Source organism: Ipomoea nil, unplaced genomic scaffold (assembly GCF_001879475.1).
Source record: "Ipomoea nil cultivar Tokyo-kokei standard unplaced genomic scaffold, Asagao_1.1 scaffold3195, whole genome shotgun sequence".
Taxonomy (NCBI): Eukaryota; Viridiplantae; Streptophyta; class Magnoliopsida; order Solanales; family Convolvulaceae; genus Ipomoea; species Ipomoea nil.
Genome location: NW_017619623.1, coordinates 4,084,843 through 4,092,700, shown reverse-complemented (window position 1 = coordinate 4,092,700; position 7,858 = coordinate 4,084,843). Strand labels below are relative to the sequence as shown.

Here is a 7,858-nt window from a genome sequence, read left to right as displayed (position 1 = left end):
GTGTTGGCTGGTTTACTTGACCGTGATGCTGTGCTTGGAAACTTGGTACTTTCAGATTCTTGTTCTGTTGGTTGGAAATTTAATATGATAATCATAATAATCTGGGTTGAAAGTGATTAAGTGATGATTTAGGATGGTGATTATTGTTAATGACGGAGTAATAATATATTAATGTTGGAAATGAGGATTAGGATGGTGGTTGTATAATTATTGTTGGTTGGTTAAGATGATGATGTTACGTTCTTAGCTTATTATTATTAGTATTAGTAATTAGATTAGATTTGTTTGGTTTACCGGTTCCCTATTGTGGACTGGCTAATGAGTTGAGCCTAGGATTGGATATTGTTTTTGAATCTTTAGCTTGAGGTAAGTTTCTATGTCTATAAAAAATTACTTTGCCATATCTAAATGTGCTATTTATCTGGTTTGTGTCCTTAAACTATTTTGAAAATTTATATTTGGGTTTAAAAGTGTGATAAATAGCAAATGTGTACATTTTGGTTTAACCCTATGATTTACAATTATGATTATGTGTACATTTATCATTGAGGATGTTATGGTAATATGAGTATGAAACTATATGGATTTTGAAGGATAAAAATTATATTCTATTTTGGAGAAAAATATTATTTTGATATAAATCCTGTTTTGGAAGACATGGATATTGATGGGTCATATATACCCTATGTTATTTGAAAATTATGATTTGAATAGCCTACTGGCAAATGAGAATATTTATGGAAACTTCTTTTGGAAAACTATTATTATTTTTGGAGGATGTTATATAAAAATGTATCTATTATGGAGGATGTATATGCATACTATATTATGAGTGGTTATATGAGATGTGGATATGATGTATGGTTGTGGATTGATGGACTTCGGCCTTATTTTGATGAGATTGTATCTGGTAGAAAACATCCTGGGCTACTTGGACTAGTTACTACTCTTTTGAGTGGGGGAAGCCCATTAGGGGGTGTGCACACATAAGGTTTTAGTCCTTTATCCCATGAAAGGTACAAACTTGTGGAGTGGCAGATAGAGTGGATTACCGTGTCACTAGGGTTTAGATGATCAAAAACCCTTTGTCCCTTTCACCTTATATATATGAGAGTATATGGACATGTGGTACTTGAAAAAGTGATTTGAGAAATATGATTTGAATTTCTTCCTATCTATTATTATTGACATATATTTTTTTGATAATGATTTGAGAAAAATCTATATCTTGATATGATGACTTGAAGAGATATATTATTATGCTATTGTGAATTCTCCATATATATTTGTATATGTATATACTATTCTTTGGAAAATTACAATTTGAAATGATACTCATATTGTGAAGTATTATATTGAGAAGTGATATTTTTGAATCCTCCATACTTATATTTATTTTGGGAAATGAGTGAATGATTTATGGAGTAGTTGTACTATTTGGAAAGAGCAAATGTTACTATTTTGGGAACTTTATTACTAATATGAAACCTAATGCTATTTTGAGTAGAGTGTGCTATGGCGTTGGTGCCTTGTTCATTTTGAGAAAACTATTTTGGAAAATGATTTACTACTTACCTTTGGTGATGAGTCAAACTATATTACTGAAATGATTTCAAAACCTATTTACAAAGTATATCGACTTTCAAAAGTATAAATGTAAGTATTTTACAGGGCAGAGTAGAGCTTACTTAGCATTTTATGCTAATCCTATCATTTGTGTTTTCCATCCTTAATTGTTTTCAGGATTTAGAGTTGTGGCTAGTTTGAGAGCGCGACGTAGAGCTCGTAACCTTGGATATGTATTTGGTATAGATTGTTTAGTTTTAGAATCTAAACAGTTGAATTATAATTAACTTGTATATTGGATATTGAGTTGTTGTAATATGGATGTGTAAAAAGAACCTTTGTAGCCTGTGCGTTTGGGCTTAGTTGGTTGCCCAAGCGTGGCATAGCACCCCAATGGTATAGATTCTAATTTTGCTTCCGCATTTGTATTCAGTCTTTTAGTAAGAAAGTCTTTATTTATGGTTTTTAAATTGAGGGTGTTACGCACCTGGCCTGAAACGACACGTAGTTGAGCCACAAGGGCCCGACCACTGCACAAAAACCTCTCAGATCAATACTCAGGGACCTGGGGCGGGACTCCTCATGAGCCGCCCCATGTAATCCGTCACATGGCCGGGCTTAGGCAACGGCCCTTTCCTAGGGCCGTGCCCTAAGCCCGGTTGGCCCCGGCTCTAGCTGGCGGCCCTCCTGATGGGTCACGGCTAGGGCCGCTGCTCTACAGTGTGCACCAGATAGGTATTTTCATATGCAAAATTCAATCCAAGAATGTCCAAAACATTCAAAACATTCTCAACACTTCAAAGACAAATACTAAATCACTTCCATGCTTAAACATAACAAAGTTCCACCATTTTAACTCTTTTCTGCTCAATAAACATAGGCTTCACAAAGGCAAAAGAGATTGGGAATCCATGGGGTTATACCTCTTGTTGCCTCTTCTTTTTGTATGGATCTCTACCTGCTCTTTACTCAAACACCACCTCCTTCACCACCTAAACACCTCAAACAACAAGCACAAGCCAAGACTAAGAAACCTCAAAGATTGAAGGCTAAGAGAAGAGGACCTTAAGATAGGATGGAAAAATGAATGGAGGAGATAAATGTTGAAAACTTACTGTAATGCTTCTTTCTTCTATCAGACAAGAGCTTGCGAGATGCAAGGATGGAGATCAAGGAATAACAAATGGATAGTGTTGTTGATCAAGGAATAACAAATGGATAGTGTTGTTTATATAGGGTGCAAAACCCTAGGTAAAAAAGCCAATGATTGGTTGAGGGCAAAGTGGTAAAAGCTTGGCTAGAGAATGTTCTCAGGCAAAGTTTCTTGGAGTGGTGTGGTTCACCTAGCGTCATGGACCAAGGGCTAGTAATGCAAATTTAAATACTTTGGGGTTGAAAATGAATTTTCTCAAAAATTTTTCTAGATGAACACTTGTTTAAAGTCTCTTTGACTTCTTTCGGTTTCACTCAGATTGGTTTTTCAATTTGAAACTTGGTACGCGAAGTACCCGAAAATTTAGATTTTGAAATAAAATAAGTTTTGGTGTTGAATTAATTTAAAATGTGACTAAAATAATTTATTCAAACACCAATTGATCACAAAATTTTTTTAATGGAGTGAAAATGACTATTGGAATTCCTTAAAATTGAATTTATAAAAATAAAATTTTGGGTTGTTACAGTTGAGATAACCAAGTTTGTTGAAATATATTCGATTATTGAGTATGTATTAATTAAAGTGTACGTGGCGCTACTATGTTTCACTAGGCAGCCTAAAAACTCTCTGTTATTTTGAGGAGTGAGCAGTAGAAGCATATCTTGTCTCACTAGGACTTTTAGTCCTGTTATATTTTGAGGAGTGGTTAGCGGAGTCTACCACTAGGGTATTTACCCTGTTGAGTAGTAGTCAGTAGAAACGTATCCAGACTACTAGGACTAGTTACTACCCATTGGGCTTGGAAACCCGTTGGGGGTGTGCACACTTAAGGTATTAGTTCTGTTCCACTTAAATGAGATTTTTGTGTAGTGTTCAGTAGAGTGAGTACTGTTCACTAGGACTTATTGAATAAGACCTTGCCCATTATTTGGTTGGTTTAGATGGGATTTTTGCATAGTGTCAGTGATTACTGTTCACTAGGGCTTAAGTAATTAAGACCCTGCCCATTATTTGATTTGATATTCCTCCATATTTCCTAAAAATGATTTCTTTTGGAAACGTGTTATTTTAAAAGGATCGTTTTGAAATCTTAAGTTGAGAAAATCTCTATGTGGGATGTGATGTGAAGTAAGTGTTATGTAGAAGTTGAGAACTGTTAAGCCTTGTGGCTAATTGTTTTGGAATGTGAATTATATATACTGTATTAAACCCGTTTTACAGGGTGGAGCAAGCCTTACTTAGCAATGTTTTGTTAATTTTATTGTTTTGTGTTTCTCTTATTTGTGATTTGTGCAGGTGAATGAATAAGTTGTTGGCTGAGAGCGCGCGATAGAACTTAGTAGTTGTTCCATTTATGATGTTTTAGAGTGGTTGATTCAGATTGTATTTCTTTCTTTAATTTTTGGATTAAGTTGGTGATTGAATGTTATGGTTTAGAGCCTTACATCTAGGTAGTGTTAGATTAGATGTGGCGTATTCACCCTCATTTATTATTAAGGACATAAATTTGTTTTGATAGTTGATTTGTTACTTAATTTCTAAATTGAGGTATGCACTCTTCAGGAATTCTATTTTTAGCAGTTTCTATTTTTAGTAAGTTTGTTTATAGTTTGTTTTAAGAATTAAATTTGAGGGTGTTACAAATTGGTATCAAAGCTTAGGTTAAGCCATGACAAACTAGAGTTTAGGTTATGAAAACTAGGCTATAAAAGCCTAGGTTACGAGCCTTTAGGAATAAGAAACTGTGTTGGAAAGTTTAAGATGTGAACTCTTGAGTATAGGAAGTAGGATTGACTAAAGACTTAAGAAAATATATAATAAATAAATAAATAAAGAGAAGGGGTATTGGTTAAAGCCTTATGATTTTAAGATTTTCCTAGGTGATAGGGTGAATCAAAATGAAGAGACCTAGGAAACCACGGTGAGAATGTGAGTTTCACTATATTTGTCTTTCGAATTGGAAACGTATGGCCAGAATTAATTGTGTTTTGAATGATACCCGCATGCGAAAAGAGGCTATTCTTTGAAGATATGATTCCTTGATGGAATGTGGTATAAATGTTCAAAGTTTTGTAACTGTGTTAATTTGAGAATCTACTTGTCGTTAGTATGAGAGTTTTGGAAAAAAAAAAAAAAAACAGTGGCTATTGCACCCTGGAAGTGTGCATCTTTCTGGTGAGTCCTTGGTTGCTAGAAAAGTGGTTATTTCTTTATGATTTATTAAAGATATATGAGCAAAAATTGGAAAATTTGTGTATACTTTGCTTCTATGTGCCTATTTGCGTATGAAATTTTTAGGGTAAGAAATACCCTTAGATGAGTGTTAGTGACAAGAATGCCTATTATTGTGTAGAGAGTCACTATGCCGCTAAGAAGGGACGTTGAGAACCAAGGTTCCCAAGGAAATAATGCCCCTACTAATTCTCAGCTAGCCGAGGGATTACAACAGCTGACTCAGTTCACCCAAGTCTTGGGAAATGCGTTGCTTAACAATCAAAATGGGAATGACGTGGCTAAACGAGTGGCATCACGCCATCCTCCAAACTTCTTTGGACAAGAGGATCCCGTCATCATGGAAGGCTGGATCCGGACATTTGATAAGTTGTTTGATGCCATAAACTACCCAATGGAACAAAGAGTGGACACAGCTACATTTTACCTTCAGCAGGAGGCTGATAACTGGTTGGCTAGTGTTGGACCAGTACTACGCCAGCAACCCGACTTTGGTTGGGAGAATTTCAAGGTGCAAATGAGAGAAAGGTTCTACCCAGCACATGTCAAGATGGCTAAATATGATGAATTCCTGCATCTTAGACAGGGAAACATGACAGTGCAAGAGTATTATGCTAAGTTCTTGGAACTAGCACAGTTTGCACCTGCTCTAGTTCCAGATGAGCCTAGTAAGGCTGAGAAAATTGTTAATGGATTAAATTTTGAGACACGGAAGATTTTATCTGCGATGACATTCCCTACCCTATTCGCGGCGTATAACAGTGCAGCCAATCATTACTGGTTGGAACAGATTCAGAAAGACGCAATTGGGAGGAACAAAAGGAAGATAGACGAAGATGTCCAGCAAGAGAATAGGCGACCTAATTTGAACCCTGTGGAGCCACACCAAAATTTTCAAAGGAATGGTAATAATAACAAATGGGGGACCGACACTTTAATTGTTGGATATGCAAGAGGGATCACCCTGGAACAGATTGTCAGGGAAATTTGGTAAAATGTTATAATTGCAATAAGATGGGACACAGAGCCTATCAATGTTATGCTAAGAAGAATGGAGATACTCAAAATCAGTGGTAGAACAGGAATATAAGTAATCAGAATGGGAGTAGAACCGGCAATCCTGAAAACAGAAGTGGAAATGGTAATGGAAATCACAATAACGTCTACAAGAATGGGAACGACAACAATTATAAGCAGAATAGAAATGGTGGGAACGAAAACAACTATAACCAGAATAGAAATGGTGGCAACGGGCAAGGACGGATCCTTGTTATGAACAGAGCCCAAGCAAAAGCAAACGATGTGGTTTCAGGTATATTCTTAGTGAATTCTATACCTGCGTATGTATTGTTTGACTCGGGTGCGTCAAATTCATTTATATCTTCAACTTTTGTTAACAAACTGGGGATAGAGCCTACCTCTAAGATAAAGATAAATGTAAAGATAGCCTCAGGTAGAGTGATGATTTGTGAGGATATGTATGAAAACCTGTCAATTGTTATTGCCGAAACAAACTTTCCTGGGGACTTAATACAGTTTGAATTAGAGGATATAGATGTGGTGTTAGGAATGGATTGGTTAGGCAAGTTTAAGTCCAAAATCATATGCGATGAACAAAAGGTGATTTTAAGAGGCACCAATGGGAAACGGGTGTCATACAAAAGAACTACAAGTAAACCAGAGGTGAAATTGGTGACCATGCAGAGGATGAAGAAGTATGTGGAAAAAGGCCATGAAGTTTACTGGTGTATGATCAAAGATTTGAACATAGAGGAGGAGGTGATCAACCAAATTCCAGTGGTAAGAGAATTCCCAGATATATTTTCGGAGGAGATTCCTGGGATACCGCCAGACCGAGAGGTGGAATTCTCGATCGACTTGGTACCAGGAACTGAACCAATTTTGAAGACACCATATAGAATGGCACCCAAAGAGATGCAAGAACTGAAGGAGCAGATACATGAATTATTGGACAAAGGCTACATAAGGCATAGTGTTTCGCAATGGGGTGCTCCAGTTTTATTTGTAAAGAAAAAGGATGGTGGACTAAGATTATGTATCGATTATAGAGAATTAAACCAAGTAACCATCAAGAATAAATATCCTTTACCACGCATTGATGATTTGTTTGATCAGCTGAAAGGAACAGGGACTTTCTCGAAGATAGATTTGCAGTCGGGTTATCATCAACTAAAGGTGGCTGAGAAAGACATACCCAAAACGGCATTTCATACAAGGTACAGGCACTATGAGTTTACTGTAATGCCGTTTGGATTAACAAATGCACCTGCCGTATTCATGGACATGATGAACAGAGTTTTTCGACCATACTTGGACGAGTTTGTAGTGGTATTCATCGATGACATTTTGATATACTCTAAAACTCTAGAAGAACATGAAGAACACTTGAGGAAGGTATTACAGACTTTGCGAGATAACCAGTTTTATGCAAAGTTTTCTAAGTGCGACTTTTGGAAGAGCAATGTAGCATTTTTGGGTCATATTGTTACAAAGGAAGGAGTATCGGTGGACCCAGCTAAGGTGAAAGCTGTAATGGAATGGCCTGCACCAACTATAGTCACGGAAGTTAGAAGCTTCTTGGAGTTAGCAGGGTACTATAGGAGGTTTATACAGGATTTTTCAAAGGTAGCAAGGCCCTTGACTAATCTAATGAAGAAAACCACGAAATTTTTGTGGGACAAAGATTGTGAAAATGCTTTTCAAGAATTGAAGCAGAGGTTGACAACGACACCAGTGTTGACACTACCTTCTGGAACTGAAGGATTTGAAGTATATAGTGATGCTTCAAAGAAGGGGCTAGGCTGTGTGTTGATGCAAAATGGGAAAGTGGTAGCTTATGCGTCAAGGCAATTGAAGAATCATGAAGTAAATTACCTTACCCAC

At 36.6% G+C, this 7,858-nt stretch overlaps 1 long non-coding RNA gene across 1 annotated transcript; it reads left to right on the top strand.

The window, feature by feature from the left end:
- Window positions 1–295: 295 nt before the first annotated feature.
- On the top strand, window positions 296–2,031 carry LOC109168254. Its single transcript, XR_002052039.1, has 2 exons — window positions 296–366; window positions 1,744–2,031. It is a non-coding gene; the product is annotated as an uncharacterized LOC109168254 (long non-coding RNA).
- Window positions 2,032–7,858: the final 5,827 nt, after the last annotated feature.